This window comes from Sturnira hondurensis, unplaced genomic scaffold (assembly GCF_014824575.4).
Source record: "Sturnira hondurensis isolate 20B ecotype Veracruz unplaced genomic scaffold, ASM1482457v3 Scaffold0005329, whole genome shotgun sequence".
Taxonomy (NCBI): domain Eukaryota; kingdom Metazoa; phylum Chordata; class Mammalia; order Chiroptera; family Phyllostomidae; genus Sturnira; species Sturnira hondurensis.
The window spans coordinates 9,397,116-9,417,176 of NW_028077960.1; the positions used below are offsets into that span (position 1 = coordinate 9,397,116).

At 37.6% G+C, this 20,061-nt stretch overlaps 1 protein-coding gene and 1 pseudogene across 1 annotated transcript in view; both read left to right on the forward strand.

Annotated features, from left to right (window-relative positions):
* Positions 1–20,061, forward strand: part of MDGA2 (MAM domain containing glycosylphosphatidylinositol anchor 2) — an 847,781-nt gene that overhangs the window by 185,050 nt on the left and 642,670 nt on the right. The gene's annotated exons all lie outside the window — the stretch shown is intronic.
* LOC118987662 (60S ribosomal protein L34-like) overlaps positions 17,629–20,061 on the forward strand; it is a 36,838-nt pseudogene continuing 34,405 nt past the window's right edge.

The following is a 20,061-nucleotide window of genomic DNA, read 5'->3' on the forward strand; positions in this document are numbered from 1 at the left end:
GAATATCTCAGCTTTTATCCCCCTTCTTTATCTGNCTGCTGAGTTAGATCCTGTTTTTAAAGTTTCTATATTGAAACGGTTTTCTGCAGCCTGGAAATAGTACAGGTTCTTTGCCAAGTCAGACTCCCTCCTACGCTTATCACTTCGTTTGTGCAAAGGGAGTAGAAGGGGAGGAGGAACAAGGCTGGTATCTTAGCATCACACTGACTCAGGCCAATTATCGAACCTCCTTCACTTGCATTCCGCAGGGCTGTGTCATTACGCATGTACCTTTAAGGGTGTTAGAACTTCTCAAGCGTTCGGGTCTTATATCAGGACTCCGAATATCTCAGCTTTTATCCCCCTTCTTTATCTGTTGCTACTCATGCAATATGAGATTACCATTATAACAGCAAGATAATCATACCATAAGAACAACTATAGGGTGTATCAATCAGTGTAAACATGAATCATATAATCATCCTGTAGGGTGAGAATTTGTCCAATAACACATTGTCCTAATTAATAATAGAACAGGAGAATTTACAATAGCTCATTCTTCTTAAAGACTCTTATTTGAGGACAAAGATCTTTCCTGGTTTGTCTTCAATAGGTCACTGAGTTTCAGAAGCCACAATAGGTGTTTGGGGGGCCAGTTTTGGTGGGCTAAGTTTACCTGTTCCTTTCTGTTCTGTGAGCAATGGTTAAAATGAACTGCATCTTCATTACTTTTGAAAACATGGTGAGAAGACATTTGTCTTTTTCATAATATAAGTGCCATAGTAAACAATCCAAATCATATTTTAGTAAAATATATTGGATAATTAGCACTTGCTGCAAGAACTGTTAATTCTTAAAATAATTTTTACCAAGTGATAGAAGAAATTAAGAATTAAATGTTATTACTGTTCACAAAAATCACTTTATTATAGACACATTTTAAATATCGCCTCCCTAGAATTGTTGCTGTTCAGGCCTAAAAAATATGTGCTGGGAACAATTTATGTGATAGATTAGAATAGACATCCAATACTTCAGTTAAATACTGCTAGAAATTATATTTGATTGAATTCACGCAGTCCCTAGCTGTGAGCCCTAATATGTTAGGTTCTTCTTTCCGGAAATGTTTGGTTTTGTGTGTGTTTATGCATTAATTACATATGTGCAAAATGTTGGCCAATTATTTAGTGTGGACATATTATTTATTTTTTAATTTTGTATTGCATTTCTTGGGGTGATATTGGTTAATAAAATTATATAAGCTTCAGGTGTATCATTCTACGTTACCTCATCTGTATAGTGTAGTGTGTTCACCACCCCAAGTTACCCCTCCTTCTATCCCCATTTCCCTCTCTCTTACCCTCTTCTACCTTTCCCTACCACCCTTTTCCTCTGGCAATCACCGTGCTGTTGTCTGTGTCTATGACACAGGTGGCAAACACAAGTCCCACGGGTTGAATCCGGCCCCTCCACCTTGTTTTATCCAGCCTGGCACCTTGTTTCTACCCAGTGGCAGTGCCAAGCTCCTTGCCCCTAGTTAAGGAGCAGTTACATTTATACAGTCCTAAAATTACATTCAGCCCTTTGAAGGCAATTGTGAGCCTGATGTAGCCCCTGGTGGAAAAGAGTTTGACACTCCAGGTCTATGAGTCCTTTTTTTACTTAATCTCTTCACCTTTTTCACCGAATTCCCAAACTCTCTGACCTCTGATAGCTATAAGTATGTTTTCCATATCTATGAGTCTGTACCTATTTTGTTTGTTTATTTTGTTCATTAGATTCCATATATAAGTGAAAGCATACGATACTTGTTTTTTTTTCTGATCAACTCACTTCACTTAGCATAATACCATTCAGGTCCATTCATGCTGTTGCAAAAGGTCCCTTCTTTTTTACAGCTGGATAGTATTCCATTGTGTAAATATACCACAGCTTTCTTATCCACTCATCTGCTGATGGGCACTTGGCCTGTTTCCATTTCTTGACTATTGTAAATAACACCACAATGAATGTAGAAGGACATATATTCTTTTGAATCAGTGTTTTGAGTTTCTTCAGATATATTCCTAGTTGTAGAGTGGCTGGGTCATAAGGCAGTTCTGTTTTAATTTTTTTATGTAACTCTATACTGCTTTCCACATTGACTGCACCAATATGCATTCCCACCAACAGTTCATGAGGGTTTCCTTTTCTCCACATCCTTGCCAGCACTTGATTGTTGATTTATTAACATTAGCCATTCTGGCATGTGTGACATCTAATTTTAGCTTTAATTTACATTTCTCTTATATTTAGTGATGTTGAGCATCTTTTGTCTATTGGCCATCTGTATTTCTTCTTTTGTGAAGTGCCTATTCAGGTTATTTGCCCATTTTTTTATTGGACTGTTTGTTCATTTAATGTTGAGTTGTATAAGTTCTTTATAAATTTTGGATATTAACCCTTTATCAAATGTTTCATTGGCAAATATGTTCTCCCATTCAGGGGGTTGTCTTTTCATTTTCTTGACTGTTTCCTTTGCTGTACAAAACCTTTTTAGTTTGAAATGGTCCCAATTGTTTATTGTTTCTTTTGTTTTCCTTGCCCAAGGAGACATATCAGAAAAAATACTGGGACCAGAAATGTTTGAGATTTTATTGCCTATGTTTTCTTCCGGGGTTTTTATGGTTTTGAGTGTTACATCTAAAACTGTATTCCATTTTGAGTTTATTCTTGTGTATGGTATAAGAAGGTTGTCTAATTTCATTTTTGGCATGTATTTGTCCAGTCTTCTCAACACCATTCATTTAAGAGACTGTCTTTACTCCGTTGTATGCTCTTGCCTTCTTTGTCAAATATTTATTGACCATTAAGGTACAAGTTTGTTTCTAGGCTCTCTGCTCTGTTGCATTGATCTATATGTCTGTTTCTATGCCAGTACTATACTGTTTTAATTACTGTGGCCTTGTATTAGAGCTTCATATCAGGAAGTGTGATCCCTCCAAAGTTGTTCTTCTTTCTCAAGATCGCTGTTGTTATTTGAGGTATTTTGTGTTTCTATGTAAATGTTTGGAATGTTTGTTCTACTTCTCTGAAATATGCCATCGGTATCTTGATAGGAATTGTATTGAATCTATAGATTGCTTTGGTAGTAAGGACATTTTAATGATGTTAATTTTTCCCTTTCAAAAACATGGTATATGCTTCCACTTTTTTTGCATATTCTTCAGCTTCTTTCTTCAGTGTCTTACAATTTTCCAAGTACAGGTATTTTACATCTTTGGTTAAATGTATTACTTGGTATTTTTGATGGAATTATAAATGGAATTATTTTCTTAATTTCCCTTTCTAAGAGTTCATTATTGGTGTGTAAAATGCAAGTGATTTCTGGATATTTATTTTGTGTCCTGCTACCTTGTCATATTCATATATCAGTATAGTAGCTTTTTGGTGGAATCCTTAGAGGTCTCTATATACAGTACCATGTCATTTGCAAATAATGACATTTTTACTTCTTACTTTCCTATTTAGATGGCTTTTATATATTCTTCTATTTTATATATTCTTGTCTGATTGCTTTGTCTAGGACTTCAAGTACTGTGTTGAATAAGAGTGGTGAGAGTGAATATCCCTGTTTCGTTCCAGATCTTAAGGGAAACACTGTTTGACTTTTTCCTATGGTGTATGATGTTGGCAGTCAGTTTATCACTTAAGCCTCTATTATATTGAAGTATGATCCCTCTGTTCCCACTTTGCTGAGTTTTTATCATGAATGCTTGTTGGATTTTATTAAATGCTTTCTGTGCGTCTGTAGATATTATCACTTAATTTTATCCTTTATTGTGTTTGTGTGGTTTATCATGTTTATTATTTGCAGATATTGTACCAAATTTGTATGACAGAATAAAGCCCACTTAATCATGGCATGTGAAATTTATATGGTATTTATGGATCCAGTTTGCTAATATTTTGTTGAGGATTTTAGCATTCATAAAGGATATTGGCCTTATAATTTTATTTATTTGTAGTGTCCTTATCTTGTCTTGGAATTAGTATAATGCTGGCCTCATAAAATGAGCTTAGGATTCTTTCCATCTCTTGAATTTTTTTGAAGGACAAATGTTAGTTTGCCTTTGAATGTTTAATAAAATTCACCTGTGAAGCCATCTGGTCTAAGACTTTTGTTTGTTGGGAGTTCTTTTTTATTATTGCTTCAATTTCATTATTTGGAATCTACTTATTCAGATTTTTTTCTTTTTCCTGATTCAGTTGTGAAGTTTTTTTATAAGAACTTTCTAGGAACTGGCCATTTGGTTCAGTTTGTCTAATTTGTTGGCACATAATTGTTCATAATATTTTCTTACTACCTCTTGTATTTCTGTGGAGTCCATTGTTTCTTCTCCTCTTTTGTTTCTGACTTTATTTGTATGGGTCCTCTTTTTTTCTTTTTTTAAAATATATTTTATTGATTATTCCATTCCAGTTGTCCTATTCCCCTCCTTCATTCTCCTCCACCCTGCACACTCCTCCCCCACCATTTCCCCCCTTTCGTTTATGTTCATGTGTCACAAGTTCTTTAGATTCTGTATTTCTCATAGTAGTCTTGCCCCCCCCCCCGTCTATTTTCTACCCACTGTCTATGCTACTTATTATCTGTACCTTCTGCTCCCTTCTCCTCCTCCCACTCCCTTCTAAAAAGAAGAACCCTTTAACCCTCCATGTAATCTCCATTTCTATGGTTCTGCTCCCGATCTAGCTGTCCTCTTAGCTTGCTTTTGTTTTAGGTGTGGTTGTTAATAACTGTGCGTTTGCTGTCCTTTCACTGTTCATATTTTTCATCTTCTTTTTCTTAGATAAGTCCCTTTAACATTTCATATAATAAGGGCTTGGTGATGATGAACTCCTTGAATTTGACCTTACCTGAGAAGCACTTTATCCTCCCTTCCTTTCTAAATGAAAGCTTTGCTGGATAGAGTAATCTTGGATGTAGGTCTTTGGATTTCATGACTTGGAATACTTATTTCCAGCCCCTTCTTGCCTGGAAGGTCTCTTTTGAGAAATCCGCTGACAGTCTAATGGGCACTCCTTTGTAGGTAACTGTCCCCTTATCTCTTGCTGCTTCTAGGATTCTCTCCTTCATTTGAATCTTGGCTAATGTAATTATGATGTGCCTTGGTGTGTCCTTCTTGGGTCCAACTTCTTTGGGACTCTCTGAGCTTCCTGGATTTCCTGGAAGTCTATTTCCTTTGTCAGACTGGGGAAGTTCTCCTTTATTATTTGTTCAAATAAGTTTTCCACTCATGGCTGTTCTTCTTTCCCTTCTGGTACCCCTATAATTCAGATGTTGGAACATTTAAAGATGTCCTACAGGTCTTAAGCCTCTCCTCATTTTTTTTGAATTCTTGTTTCTTCATACTTTTCTGTTTGGTCATTTGTTTTCTTCCTTCTGGTCCACTTGATTGATTTGAGTCCCAGTTTCCTTTCCATCACTGTTGGTTTCCTGTGCATTTCCCTTCATTTCAATTAGTTTAGCCTTCATTTGTTCCTCTAATTTGTGACTAAAATTAACCAATTCTGTGAGGATCCTGATCACCAGTATTTTGAACTGTGCATCTGAAAGGTTGGCTATTTCTTGGTCTCTTAGTATTATAGCTCTGGGGCTTTGAGTTCTTCTTGAGCCATAATGTTTTGGTCTGTTCACACCTGTTATGTATGAGGGGTGTTCACCAGGGTGGGGCTACCCAGTCTCAGGGTTATGACGCTGTACATGGGGACAGGGTCAGAGAGGAAAAAATGGCGCTTTGCTCCACTCTCTCTCAGATTTCTTCCCCCTCTGTGCCTTCGCATAAGCAAATTGGGCCCTTCTGGTGCTGGTTCCCGGGTGTGGGGGAACCAGGGTGTACCCTCCAGGACCCTGTGGGTCTCTCCAACGAACTCTCTGTGAGCCTAGGAGCTTCTCCCAGCACCTAGACCCCAGAAGTCTTTCCAATTGGTGCTTTTAGGCTCTAATTCCTGTCGCTGGGGCTATGGCCTGAGCGTTCTGTCTCACTGTTCGCTCCTTCGCTTGGTTTATCTGCACGCAAACGTGACCGTGGTCAGCCAGCTGCCCTGCACCCTCACTGGGTTCGCCCCTTGCCACAGGATGCCTGGGATCCACCAACCGCTGCCACCTAAGCTCCCAGGTAGGTACAAAACGGTCTTTCCTTCCTGACTCCGCTCCACCACTGACTCCGCCCCTCTTACCGGTCTGGCTGAATGTTTGTTGTTGTTGGATTCCATACAGTTCAATTTTCTGTGTTTTGGCTGAATTTTTATTACTAAAACTTCATTGTCTTTAAACTTAGTTGTGGGAGGAGGCACAGTGTTTCCACCTACGCCTCCATCTTGGCCGGAAGTCCTGTTTTTCTGTTCTTACTGACACTTTGTGCTTTCCTTTAAAGGAGCAACTTTATTTGCTTTTGCTTCAAAATATTCTTTGGTTTCTTCCTTGATCTCATCATTAACCCACTCAATGTTTAGCAATGTGTTATTTAGCTTTAGTGTCTTTGTGTGTTTTTCAGTCTTTTTTATTTTCCTGTGCTTGATTTTAGTGTCATTCCATTATGGTCAGAGAAGATGCTTGATATAATTTCAAATCTCTCAAATTTAGTGAGACTTGTTTTGTGTCCTAACATGTAGTTTATTCTACAGAATGAATATATGAATTTATTCAAATATATTCTGTTGCATTGCGGTGAAAGGCTCTGAAGCTATAGATTAAATCCATTTGATATAGTTTGCCATTTAAGGCCACTTGACAACAATGACAAACCTTGTTGAGTCTATCTGAAAGATCTAGCCATTGATGTCATTGGGATGTTAAAATCATGTACTACTGTTGACTCTCCCTTTATGTCCATCAAGGTTTGCTTTACATATTTAGGTTCTCCTGTGTTGGGTGGGTAAATGTTTACAAGAGTTACATTCTATTGTTGGATTGCTGCCTTTATCTTTATGTAGTATCCTTTTATATATAACCTTTGTTTTTAAGTCCACTGTGCTAGATATAAGTATTGCTACCACCTATTTTTCATTTTACTGTGCATAGAATATGTTTTTTTCATTTTTTTAAACTTTTAGTCTGTGTGTATGTTTCATTCTGAGGTGGGTCACTTGTGGACAACATGTATATAGGTCTTGTTTTCTTATCCATTCATCTACCCTGTGTCATTTGAATGGGGCATTTAAGCCATTTATTGATACATTTCAAGTGATTATTGATAGGCATGCATTTATTGCCATTTTATTATTTTAATGATATTCCTGTGTTTTTTTCTTCTTCATAAAGAAGACCCTTTAACATTTCACATAATGCTGGCTTGATGATGATGAACTCCTATAGCTTTTTCTTGTCTAGGAAACTCCTTATTTCTACTTCACTTTTAAATGATAGTTTATTCTTGATAAAGTAGTATTGGCACTAGGTCCATGCTTTTCATCACTTTGAATATTTTATGCCACTCTTTTCTGGTCTGCAAAGTTTCTTTTCAGAAATCAGCTGACAGTCTTATCAGAGCTCTCTTATAAATAACTAACTGCTTTTCTCTTGTTGTTTTTAAGATTCTCTCCTTATCTTTAATTGTTGGCATTTTAATTATGATGTGTCTTGGTGTGAGCCTCTTTGGTTTCATCTTGTTTGGGTCTCTCTGTGCTTCCTGGACTTGTGTGCTGCGTTTTTTCACCAGGTTAGGGAAGTCTTATTCCTTATTTTTTCAGATAGGTTCTTGATCCATTGCTCTCTCTTCTGCTTCATGTACCACTATGATGTAGATTTTTTTTATGTTTCATATTGTCCCAAAGGTCACTTAAGTTATCTTCATTTCTTTTTGTTTTTGCTACTCTGATTGGGTGTTTTCTGCTACCTTGTCTTTCAAATCACTGATTTGATCCTCTGCTTTGTGCAATCTACTGTTTATTCCTTCTAATACATTATTCATTTCATATATTGCATTCTTTATTTATGACTGGTTCTTTTGTATGGTTTCTGTGTTCTTTAATATGCTTATTATCTCTTTGTTAAAGTTCTCACTATGTTCCTGAGCATCCTTATTAACAATTTCTGGGAAATTGCTTGCCTCTGTTTCATTTAACTTTTTTTCTAGAGATTTATCCTGTTCTTTCACCTGGGGTATATTTCTTTTTCTCCCCATTTTGGCTGCCCCTTTGTGGTTGTTTCTCTATAGTAGGAAGATATGCTATGACTCCCAGTTTTGGTAGGCTGTATTCTGGGGCACCCAGTGGCACAGTCTCTTTGATCATCTGATATGAGTTCTCCAGGAGTGCCCCTTGTGTGGGTTATGTGGGCCCTCCTGTTGTAATTAAGTCTTGATTGCTAATGGCCCTTCTGTGTGTGGGCTGGCTGACTGTAAGGATCCATCCTGGCCACACTGTATGAGCTCCTGTGCAGGTGCTAACCATTGTCTTAAAGTAGCATTCACCTCAGCATGATCCGGTGCCTGCCAAGATCTCCCTTTGGGGGTGCTGCTTGTGAAGTTAATTGGGTTCTGCTGTGATGTTGTCGGAAGCTGACCACTGGGCGTGTTGGTACTGGGGTCTCTTGAAAGGGATTCTGGTTCAGTCCAATATCAAACACTGCCTGTGACTTGCCCTGGGCAATCTTGGAGCTACAGAGTGACCCACAGTTTGTGGTTGCCTCTGCTGGGCCTAAGTTTGGCTAATTTCTAAAGAGTTTTTCATTAGGAATTAAAAATAAATATTAAGGGGGGGAAATACACTAGTTCTGAAATAATTTCTAAGTAAGTAAAATATTTACACCCTTTTTCCTGTAAAGAAACCACATTGTTTATAATTTTTATGCCTACTTTAGCATAAGCAATTTGAAAAGGGACAAACCTACAGGGAGAAGGAATAGAAAAGGTGTTACTGTGTAATCTTTGGAAGATAAGATGTCAACCTGAACACCAGCGAGCGCAGTAGCAGATGTGATTTGATTTGAGAGATTTCATAAGAACTGGAAGCTATAAACTGGTAATGTAAGAACTACTCTGAAATTTTTGTGTACTTGGCTTGAGGTGTAACAGTGTCACTGAAGTAAGAAATGTAGGACGATATAAATACTCTCTGGAATACCTGGTTTCTTACACTATGTGAATTTTTTTCCTTAATTGTGAGATAGCGAATGTTATTTAGAAAAATGCCTCTCCAAGGAGTATATTTACATCATTAAGTCATTATGTCTTATGTATAGGACATTAATTGCTCCTAGGAAGTATGTCTGTAATTAAAATAAGATGCCAAGGGGAGGCAGGGGATTCTTCAGTAGATTGCAGGTTTGCAGCTTTGGGTTTACAGACTGCAGCACTGAAAGTGTTGTCAGTGTATTCCTTAATGTAAGAGGCAGCTTTTGAAGTGATTCGAGCCTCATTTGAGAATTAAAGAATTATGGTCAACATTGCAGATTATCGTTTGAATCATTCCCCACTGTATGTCGATAGGAAAGATGTTATTGATTTCAAGCTATTTCTGAGTTTATATCCAGATCTGGTATTCATCTGTTTAAACTTGGAATTCAGATAGACTGTTATTATGATTACATGTCGTGCCCTTTGAAAATTTAGTTTGAGAAAAAATATAATGTGTATAGGGCTGTTATAATAAAGAGCTGGTTACTTTTGCTCTCATAAATAATTGTTTTAAAGTGAGCATTGTGGATATTTCCTTTTGAGGGAGTAGAGACCAGGAAACTCCTGTTAAATTTGGCTTGCCTATAAAGAGCCAGGAGTGAAGCAATGTAGAAATGAGCTGCCCTTTCAAAGTCTTTAGGACGCCAAAAGATCAGCACTTCGAAGCCATGTCTTTCCTCATCCATTTAGCATGATCTGTCATCTACTGGTGAGATATTCGCCCCTTAATTTCTAACTCACAGGAGGTTTTTTTTTCAGTGTATTGTCTATCAGAGAAGGGTCACTTGACCTTGTTGTTGCTGGGGACATAGTACTTTTGAATATGAACACACATATAAAATACTATTTGTAAATATATTGGGTTTCAGTAAAAGTATCTATGATATTGCTTAAATTATATTTGTTTTGGCCCTCGGTGTGTCCATCTATAAAACATGCATTTTACCTGTTTTGACAGTTATGCTTCTCATAAGAAGTGCAGGACCGAAGTTTGTTTTTTTTTAGCATATAGAAGACAAAATTTTTACCCAGCCAACTGCAACTTTTAAAGCTGAACTAAGTTTTATTTTCTTCAGGAAAAAATGGGAAGGGTTGGATTTTGCCTTAGGCATTGTGAACTAGAATACCAGAAGTCCATTTTAAAAACAAAAGTGATATGTTTTGGCATCATTGAGTCTATTTTCAAGTTCCTTAAAAGCTGTAAGATATTGCGAGGAGGGCAGTGGTCTTGGCATAAGAAGGCCTGAACTCAGTTCACTTACTAATTCGTTGTTTAGTCAAGGGAGGACAAATGCCTTAACCTTCAGGGCCAGCACTTCATCCTCTGTGAAAGACAGAGGTTGTGTTGAGTGGTGTGTCAGGTTCTTGGCACCGCATGTACTTGGTATGTGTGAATGTCTGGAAAATTGTAGGGTTTTATTTTCATTAGTGGTAGGTATGATCATTCTGATGCATAGAGTCTATTAGTGTATCTCTCTATTTATGAATGGACGAATATTATTTTCATATCTCCGACAGAAAAGCAAAAGTTGCTATGATGGAGGGGCATTAGTCAAATATCACATATAATTCAACAACAACAATAAAACAAAGTCCAACGTAGAAATCAAAGTTGAGAGCCAGTAATCACTTGAATCAGATAAAGACAAAAACAACCATGGCACAAAAGGTCAGAGTTAGAGTCATTAATGAAAACTTGGAATAGGGCCTGCATATCCGAAGGCTCTGGGTACGGACTCTGGGTAAGACGTTAATGTAGCAGTCTCGTACTTTCCATATCACGCATTCATGCTACCTTCCTTGTCACAATCAATTACTCTGTACTTGACACTAGCGTAGGTTCCAGGGATGTTAAGATTAAAGACATGTGTAGAAGTTAAAGTCCTTATACATCAAATATCTGCAAAGTAAACTATCAATTTTTAAAAAAATATTTATTTATTTATCTTTAGAGGGGAAGGGAAGGAGAGAGGAAGGGAAACATCAATGTATGGTTGCTTTTGGTGCATCCCCTGCTGGGAACTGGCCCCTGCCGGGAACTGGCCTACAACCCAGGCATGTGCCCTGACTGGGAATCGAACCGCGATCATCTGGTTCGCAGCCCGCGCTCAATCCACTGAGCTACACCAGTCAGGGCTAAACTATCAAATTTTGATTGGATACTTACCACGTGGCAATTGTTGTCTCAAACACTCTACATGCATTATATCATTTAATAAATAGGACTCTATAGTGTGAATGCTATGAATAGATTTTAAAACATTGAGAATTAAAGAAGTTAAGATTTCTAATTGTAGAACTGGCTCGCAATGTCTGATTGGACTGTGCTGAAAGGTCACGTTCGAGCATATTCTCTCCATTACAAACTTGTGTACAAATATCTACATTTGTTGTTGAGAATATACAAAACATGAACTAAGGAAAAGGTTGACTTAAAATATATAATCTCACGCTAAATTATGTCTTTCAGATTTTTTTCTAGGCACTCATTTACATAGAACTTGCCTATTAAAAACATATCTTATGGTGTTGACTCTTCAAATTTCTTCACTTGAGAATATCCATATCTTTATTTTTCAATAAATACTTATAAGATCAAGTTCAATGAATGTGTATGCTATTTTGTTAATCAATTGTTTATCAGTAAACATAGCATCTTTACATTTTTCTGGTGCAAAAAACTGAGACTACCTTTGTACTTAAATCTTTCAGAACATCTTTATTTATTGTTTAAAATATTCTAGGTTAAGTTTTACAGATATTTGATTTGTTACATTTTATCAAGTCATTCTTCAGAATATTATTTAATATTTCATTCTCTTATCAAGTATGACGGCCCCTTCTCCATGTTCAAACTAGATTTTATATACCATATTTTTTGGAACATAAGACACACATTTCACGCCCCCCCCCCAAATTTGGGAGGGATAATGGTTAATGCTGCTGTTGAGTTCTCTTTACATTACATTGGTGAAATATTATGTTATTAAATATTTACCACATGTTTTGCTTCAAAAATTTTATTTCTATTTTCCTTCTCTAAAACCTGGGTGGGTCTTATGGTCTGAAAAATACGGTACATGTGTATATTTTTATACTTATGATAATTTGAAAGTTTTTATGTTCATGGAACTTAATTGCTCAGTTTGAACATTTTTATCTATGCTTTTTAGCCTCTCAAATTTTTTAAAAAACTAATTTTGTCCTTGAAGCTTGTCCATTTTCTGTTGGAGTATTCATTTTAGAAATCTGTTTTGTAAGTCTTTTTTATGCATTATATTAACCCTTTAACCCTTTGCATTACAATACCCCAACTCGTCTTTTGCCTTTAGATTTTTTTCATGAATTTTTTCACATTTAAAAGAGATAATATTAATGTTGTCAAATCTATTCATGCTTTTCTTTCTGATTTCTGCCTTTGACTTCAAAGGGTTCTATTTTAAAATACAAGAAGTTTAGCCCTCAAAGAAGTATTATAGTATATATACTTTAGGCACTGATAAGGCTAAGTCCAAAGATTTTTTGAAGAAAATTATTGTTTACAAAATAAGAGTTGTTATATAAATAGTGTATTGCTAGACTTGTCCTATTCCATGATTTGGAGAGAGCCTTCTGGTTCCTTAACTTGAAACGAGCATAATGGGAAGCACAGAGCACCATCACCACCTGGCAGAAGTGACTGGGCCTTTGCCCCCTGAGACCTGTTCCTTGCTCTGATCACTGACTCCCCCTCTTTGTATCTGCTTTGTCATTCCATCTTGCTTCTAGGGGTCCTCTGTTATGAGTGGCCTTTTCTTTCTTGGGTCATGCCTATGCTTTTCCTCACATATCCTTAAATGGACCTCCTGATTGCTGATGGTCAGTATATCAACCCCAGACTTGGCTCTTAAATTGGCTAACGAATACTATCAACAATAACAATGAACAATTTCTGAGTTTTTTTTTAATATGCTAGAAACTCCAGTAAGCACCCTTCATGTGTAAAGTCATTAAACCTCTTAACCATTCAGTGAAGTTAACTATTATTACAATTATTTCCAGCTGAGGAAATGGAGACCCGGGCATTTAAATTTGCCCAGCTGGTGAGACAAGGCACCCTCTTTCCATATGTCTGCCCTGAGCATCCCCACTCGCTTGTTTTATACTTCTTCCTGATTATCAAGCCCTTTGCTGCCATTGTCTAGGCCACGGCTGCCACAGTACTAACCACTCTGACCATCCCATCCTTAACCTGCAGCTAGCCTCTCTCACTGTGGCTGCAGAACTAATGGTCTAGTCTCTTACTTTTGTGGAATAAGTTGAGTGTGTGTGTGTGTGTGTGTAAATATATATATATATATATATATGTATATATATATATATATCAAGAAGAGTTTTATCTTACAAATTATGTTGTTATCCAGAGAATAGCAGCTAAGTCTAACAAACTGAACACTTCATAACTATATGAGAGAAATGACACACATACAATGATTAGAATTAAGTATTCTGATTCTAAAATTTACCTCTTATTTCCTGGAAGACATAAGCACTGTGATTTTACTCTCCCTAAAATTATGCATAGCATATGCAGCAGGAAAAAAGGATGAAACTGAGCAACTGAGAACCACAAGGATATGAATGATACCGTATTGTGATTTATAGTTAGAAATTACCAAGCAACTGTAGTTGCATACAGGCTTCTGTGAATCATCATTCTACTTTTAAAAAAAAACTTAGATACTTTAGTTAAAAAGTTATACACTAGTTTTTATAGATAGCATGCAGTTGTTACTAATGGAATTAGAAGATGGAAAGTATATGGAATAAATAGTAGGTGAAAAAATGAAAAACTAAATTATATATTTGCTATTATTATGGCTATGTATTTTATAGTACACATATACATCTACACATAGCTCAAAACTGAAGAAGCAATAATAAATTTATTGTGCTGCGATAATGGGATTATATGCCTTTTCTCCTCTTTTCTATATTATTGTTTTGATATATTTCAAAATTTAGAAGAAATGAATCAAAATACTTTAATTTTTATAATTTTTAAAAGATTGTATTTCTTTATTTTAAGGGAGGGAGAAAGAGAGGGAGAGAACTATCAGTGTGTAGTTACCTCTTGAGAACCCCCTTCCGGGGACCTGACCCACGGCCAAGGCATGTGCTCTGACTGGGAATCACACCAGAGACCCTTTGGTTTGTAGACCGGCACACCACCTAAGGCAAGAAGCACATTATTTTAAAATAATTTCTTGTTTCTCAGTGTAGTTTACTATGTTGCCTTGAATAAAAAGCATATTCGATATTCACCAAAAATATTTTATTTCTGGAATTCTGGACTTGTGAGAGGCTAAAAGTTTTTTGGAGAGAAGTATGAATGATTTTTTAGCTACAGTGTTCCAATATAGTAAATTATCACTCTAATACAAAGTTGGAACACTTATGTAGTAATGTCAGAATTATTGTACTTGCCAAGCCTTTTATGTTTTCTGCATTTATGCATTTTATTACTAGGTTTAATCACAAGGAGGAAACATGCCACTGAAATGAAGGCGGCAACTTAAAAATTTGGATTTATGTTAAAATTAACTGAGCAAAATTATCTATTATTAGTAATTTTACTCGGTTTGAATAAAACAATTTAACAAAGATTAGGTGTTTCTAAATGAAAAAATAGAAAGCATTTTACCAGAGAACATTGATTCTAAAAAGAGGAACAGAGACTTCTGGTCAAGATGGTAGCATAGGCAGACATGGATCACTGCCACACAAAACCACATCAAAATTACAACTAAAATACATAGAAGAACTATCACTCAAAATGTTCAGAAACTGAACTGAATGGAAGTCTGACAAGTATGAAAGTAAAGAAATCACATCCGTCCAGACTGGTAGGAGAGCACAGATGTGGAGAGGGCTGGTCCCTTGCCCATGTGTGGTAGATGAAAATTCAGGAGGGATATCTCGGGAGTGAGGAGGCCCAGCCCTACTCCAGGCCCCTCAGCCCAGGGTTCCACTTCCAGGAAGATAAGTCCCCACAACTTTTGACTGCAAAAACCAGGGGATATTGCTTCATGAGTAGAAACTATTGGAGCCCTGAGCACTTCCTCTTAAAGAACCCACACATGGACTCACCTCCTCAAATCCACTCCCTCTGGGCTCCAGTAACAAGGTAGCAGCTTGAAAGGCACCAGCAGGATAAAGGGAGGAACTGAAGTCATTGTTCCTTTTCTAACCGCTCGCCTCCCCCCCCACCACCACAGAGCCAGCAAGCTGGTGCAATGTATGAGGCTCCATCAACCTGGCTAACACTGTTTGACCTGCCTTGGAGATCACCAGAGACTCTGCCCTACCCAACTTATGGGCCACCCAATCTGCTTTCCCAAGTGGATGGCTGGTCTTGGCTCATCCTTCACAATTTCCTAAATTCTATCAAACAAACAACAGCTGGCCTCAGTGAGTCCCAGGTCAGGCACTATCAGCAGCCAGCTTGGCTTTGCCTAGGAATCTCCAAGCCTACCCCAAGTAGCAGCCATCTCAGATTGCTTTATAGCTCAGTCAGGGTGACCCCAATCAACACATAAGTGGTGACTAACCTTGGTGTGCACCACCAGGGAAAACCCGGGGCCAGTGCACCCAGTGGACAGCTGTTATGTTGGAGTACCACCACCCTGCAACTGCACAGCTGATCCTACACAGAGGGTGGAGGTTGATGGTCAGTGGTCACAACTTGTGCTTACAGTTGACTGCCCTGAGTAAATCCCTCTCATTGACCTTCTGACAGCAACCAAGGCTCAAATGCAAGAGGAGGGTGTACTCAGCCCACCTCAAGTACCCACCTTGGGTTATAGGGGTGTTTGTGCCACTGGACTCTACAGGACACCTACTACATTAGGCCACACTACCAACACACAGAGTCAAAGCAGCTCTACCTAATAAATAGAAACAAACATGGGGAGGCTGCCCAGACAAGGAGACAAAGAAACATGTTCCAAATGAAACAGATAAAGACTTCATAAAATGAGCTAAATGAAGTGGATATAAGCAATCTATTAGATGCAAAGTTCAAAATATTGGTTATAAGGATGCTCAAGTAACTGAGTGAGGATCTCAAGAATGTAAAAAAGATCCAGTCAGAAATGAAGGATACACTAATTGAAATAAAGAACAATTTATAGGGAAACAGTAGAGTGGATGAAGTAGAACATCAAATCAATGATTTGGAACATCGGGAAGCAAAAAACCAATCAGAACAGCAAGAAGAAAAAAGAATCCAAAAAAAAAATGAGGATAGTACAAGCAGCCTCTGAGACAACTTTAGGAGTTCCAACATTGGCATCATAGGGTGCCAGAAGAAGAAGAGAAAGAAATTGGAAATCTACTTGAAAAAATGGTGAAAGAAAACTTACCTCATTTGTTGAAGGAAATAAATATACAAGTTTGGGAAGCACAAACAGTCCCAAACAAGATGGATGCAAAGAGGACACCAAGACACCTCATAATTAAAATGCCAAAGGTCAAAGATAAAGAATCTTTTTCTTTTATATTTATTTATTTATCTTTAGAGGGGATGGGAAGGAGAGAGGAAGAGACACATCAATGTATGGTTGCTTCTTATGCATCCCCTGCTGGGAACTGGCCCCTGCCGGGAACTGACCTGCAACCCAGGCATGTGCCCTGGCTGGGAATTGAACTGCGATCATCTGGTTCGCAGGCCCGCGCTCAATCCACTGAGCTACACCAGCCAGGGCTCAAAGATAAAGAATCTTAAAAGCAGGAAGAAAAAAGAAGTTAGTTACCTACAGTGGAGTTCTCATAGGACTGTTAGCTGATTTCTCAAAAGAAACTTTGCAGTCAAGAAGGGGCTGGCAAGAAATATTCAAAGTCATGAAAAGCAAGGACCTACAGGCAAGATTGCTTTACCCAGCAAAACTATCGTTTACACTAGAAGGGCAAATAAAGAGATTCTCAGACAAGAAAAATACTAAAGAAGTTCATCATCACCAAACTATTATTATATGAAATGTTAAAGGTCCCTTTAAGAAAAAGGAGATCAAAACTACGAACAATTAAATGGCAAAAAATATCTATCAACAATTGAATCTAAAAAGCAAACTAGGCAAACAAGAAGAACAGAAACAGAATCATGGACACAGAGAGCATTTTGATAGTTGGCAGATAGGAGAGGGTTATAGGGGAATGGCTGAAGAGGTAAAAAGATTAAGAAGTACAAATAGGTAGTTACAGAATAGCCATGTGGACATAAAGCACAGTAAATAGGAAATGGAGTAGCCAAAGAATGTATACGCATGACCCACGGACATGAACAATGATGTGAGGGTTGCCTGAGGGAGTAGGGGTGCTAGGTGGAGAGGGACAATAGAGAAAAAAATCAGGACAACTGTACTAGCATAATCAATAAAATATAATTAAAATAAAAAATAAAAGTGGAAGAAAAAGAGGCCCCAGAGAACTACCTCCACTCTTCTACCATATGGCGAGAAGACAACCACTTTTGGAACGAGAAGCAGATCCTCAGGCTTTGGATCTGCCCAGTGCCTTTACTCCTGAATTTCCCAATCTCCACAGCTGTAAGGAATAAATGTTTGTAATTTAAGCCAAAAATAAAAAAATATGAAAATAAAAAGAGGAACAAATCTGCAATGATATTTTAAAATAAGTATTTTTTATTTTTTAAAAGATTTTATTTGTTTTATTTTTAGAGAGAGGGGAAGGGAAGGAGAGGGAGAGAAATGTCAATGTATGGTTGCCTCTCACATGCCCTCCACCAGGGACCTGGTCTGCAACCCAGGCCTGTGCCCTGACTGGGAATTGAACCAGAACCAGTGACCCTTTGGTTTGCAGGCCATCACTCAGTCCACTGAGCCACACCAGCCAGGACTTAAGTAAACAAGTATTTTGATAAATTATATTTTAGACTTGTTCATACAATAATTTTCCTCCTTACTTTGCTTTAATTGATTTTAAATCATTTAGTTTAATCCAGAGTAAAAATAAAGTGTTACATTTTTAAATGTCAAGACAATTTTACAACCTTTTCTCTAGTAAGTGATTTAGCACAGATTGTCGTAAAACAGTAATGTGACGATGTCCAGAGTCTGTTACTAAAGACAAAATAAACAAACAAATACCTCACCATTGATGCCATTTAGTTACCAGAATGCTCAAGAAAGTATCTCCTTCCCCTCTAGTTCTATTCTGAGAGTCATCTGGCTTTTTTACCAGGCAAGATAAAAAATGTTCTCATTCTTCGCAGTGTCGTTCTGTAACATTTGAGGCACTGAAGCGGCGGTGAGAATGATTTAAACCTGTCCCCCAACACCCACCCAGGTAAAGAAGGATAGTAATCTTCCTTCACCCACCCCCCCTTACCAACCTTGAGATGGGATTTATTGTGGACAAATCTACTATTGCTGGTATATGTAATGTTTGAAATGACACCCTGAACATTTGCATTATGAACTTTAGGAAAACAATGCTGTCTTCTTGGCTGAGTATAAAATCAACTGTATTTCCTTGTTCCCCTTTTTTTAAAGATTTTCATTTTATTGTTCAGTTACAGTTGTCTCCAGTTTCCCCCCATTCCTCTCCCCTGCCCTCCCCACACACACTTTCCACATTGAATCCTCTGCCCCCCCATTATCTTTGAACATGTGTCCTTTATAAATGTTCCTTGGCTTGACCCTTCCCCTTTTCTCCCGTTATCTTCATGCTCCCCTCTGGTCACTCTCAGTGTGTTCTTAATTTCCATGTCTCTGGGTCTATTTTGCCTGCTTGTTTGCTTTGTTGGTTAGGTTCCACTTACAGGGGAGAGTAAGGGATTTTCTCATCCTCATTTCCATGCTTTCAATAACTAATGCCAATTGGGCCACTAGAAACCTCCTTACTCCTGGGAGAAAATTTTCTTCTTAGTCTTGACAGACATGGTGAATGATCCTTTAGTAGAAGTTTTGTTAAACTGGAGAGACCAGTCCAACAGGAAACTTTATAAAATCTGCCTGCTCACACTGTGATGAAGCTGAACCTTCACAGTGAGCCTGGCTGTGGTGTCACTGGCTGTTTTAATTTCTTCAATACGCAGGAGAGACAAAGTAAGTAGGAGGTTAGACCACTTCATCAATCTTAACAGATCTTAGCTTTCAGGTTGCCCATCCAATATAACAGGACGGCGCCAACTTCTTCCTAAATCTAATCCAAAATGATGTTAAATAAGCCTGCTGAGATGGCAGTTTTTAAGTGTTTATTTCATGTTATCCTATAGGTTATTACATGTGATTTCCATATTTCTCTGGGGTAATATATATATAATACAGTAGATCCATATTTATTTCCAGAGCCTTCCCATGGATGTGAAACCTGAATTTTTTTTGAATTTCCAGTCCTCAGTGTGAAACAAATTTAACATTTTAAAGACAATTTTAAATGATTATTATTTGCATAGGAAGTTCTCAAGGTTCCTTATAGCTCAGATACTTTGCAATGAGCTGCAGTCATTAGAACAGAAATGCACCTGGCATTTACAGCCGAAGGAGGTGTCAAGCTTAAGTAAAATACACTTTTAAAAATTTGTCCATTTGTTTAAGCCACATTTTAATGCTATTTTAACTCTATAGTTAAACAGGACACTAACTCCGAGAAATTAAATGTCCGAGGTTAGGAGAAGCTCTCCTGAGCATCGGGGAATGCAGTCTACCTCTGTTTTAGCTGATTTATTCTGCATCATTTAGAACTGTATTCATTTTGGCCTCCACTGCCAACCCTCACACAATCAGAGTTGCTCTCCACGTTAAGTCTTTCCTTGAAGAGTCTTCAGGAAGAAAAACTACTTATTCCACTCAGCTGTGAGTTTTCTAGAGTATAGGGACAAATAATTGGTGTCAAGCTTTTCAACTTAGATATAAGATGA